Source organism: Cebus imitator, unplaced genomic scaffold (genome assembly GCF_001604975.1).
Source record: "Cebus imitator isolate Cc_AM_T3 unplaced genomic scaffold, Cebus_imitator-1.0 Scaffold318, whole genome shotgun sequence".
NCBI classification, from domain to species: Eukaryota; Metazoa; Chordata; class Mammalia; order Primates; family Cebidae; genus Cebus; species Cebus imitator.
The window spans coordinates 2120032-2121402 of record NW_016107633.1 but is presented as its reverse complement, the minus strand read 5'-3'; the positions used below and the strand labels follow the sequence as shown (position 1 = coordinate 2121402).

The 1371-nt window shown below is 51.7% G+C and overlaps 1 protein-coding gene across 1 annotated transcript in view; it reads right to left on the bottom strand.

The window, feature by feature from the left end:
• The window catches only part of RHPN2 (rhophilin Rho GTPase binding protein 2), an 81206-nt gene that overhangs the window by 59699 nt on the left and 20136 nt on the right, over positions 1–1371 (bottom strand). The gene's annotated exons all lie outside the window — the stretch shown is intronic.

The following is a 1371-nucleotide window of genomic DNA, read 5'->3' as shown; positions in this document are numbered from 1 at the left end:
TGTAGTTTTAGTAGAGACGGGGTTTCACCATGTTGACCAGGATGGTCTCGATCTCTTGACCTCGTGATCCACCCACCTCGGCCTCCCAAAGTGCTGGGATTACAGTCTTGAGCCACCGCGCCTGGCCTGAACTTTTCTTTTTACCTCTTAATATCTAAGAGGTCTTGCCTAAGGAGCAAACACAGACCCATTAAGAAATGAACTGTCCCCAAGGTCATGACCAGAACCCCTCCTCCTGCTTGACTGAGTGCTCAAGGGAGCAGCCCACGGGGAGGAGGTGATCCCGCCGTTCACTTGAGTCTGTGACCAGACGATGGGAGCCTCAGAGCCTTGTGGCTCTTTTACAAACATTCAGTGTATCTGTTTTTCCAAACAACCCCTCAGGAAGGCTCCAGGTTCCCTAAGGCCTTCACCGATGAAGCTAACCCACTGGGAATACCCACGATCAATATCCTCGCAGACATTTTGGCACCCTCGTCCCTGGAATCCCTGAAAGTCCCAGGAAGCTCCAAGGGACTTGCAGTTTCAAGCAGGTAAGCCAGGCTCTTCTCTGCTGGAGTTTAGGTTCTGGTTCCCCAAAAGTACTCCATGTCTCTTCCAGAGGCCCCAGGAGGCATCTTTTTCATTCACCTGGGCAGCAGTATGGTGCCCACCTCAACTACACATTGTAAAAGGTGGCATGGGGCTGGGTGCAGGGGGCTCATGCCTGTAATTCCAGCACTTTGGGAGGTGGATGGATCACTGAGGCCAGGAGTTCGAGACCAGCCGGGCCAATATGGTAAAACGCCATCTCTACTGAAAAGTAAAAATTAGCCAGGCGTGGTGGTGCACACCTGTGGTCCCAGCTGCTTGAGAAGCTGAGGCAGGAGAATCACTTGAACGCAGGAGGCAGAGGTTGCAGTGAGCCGAGATCATGCCACTGCACTCCCATCTGGGTGACGGAGCAAGACTGTCTCAAATCAAACAAACAAAAAGGTGGCACAGGGCTAAAAAGAGTCACCAGCAGAACTCTGAAGGAGGAAGAAACTCTACACTGTTTGTAAACAGAATAAGCTGATACATTGTCTTTTGTTGCATTTCGTTGCCTGGAGAGGGTTTACACTGGTCTAGACACAAGTAAGGCTTCTCTGAGTTCTATGCTAGATAAGAAACTGTTCTACCACCAGAGGATACTAATGAGTGCCCTAGAACATGGGGCTATGCTGAGCCCTCTCGTTAGCAAGGCAGACACTGGCAGTAGAAATGTCCCACCTAGGCCGGGCGCGGTGGCTCAAGCCTGTAATCCCAGCACTTTGGGAGGCCGAGGCGGGTGGATCACAAGGTCAAGAGATCGAGACCATCCTGGTCAACATGGTGAAACCCCGTCTCTAC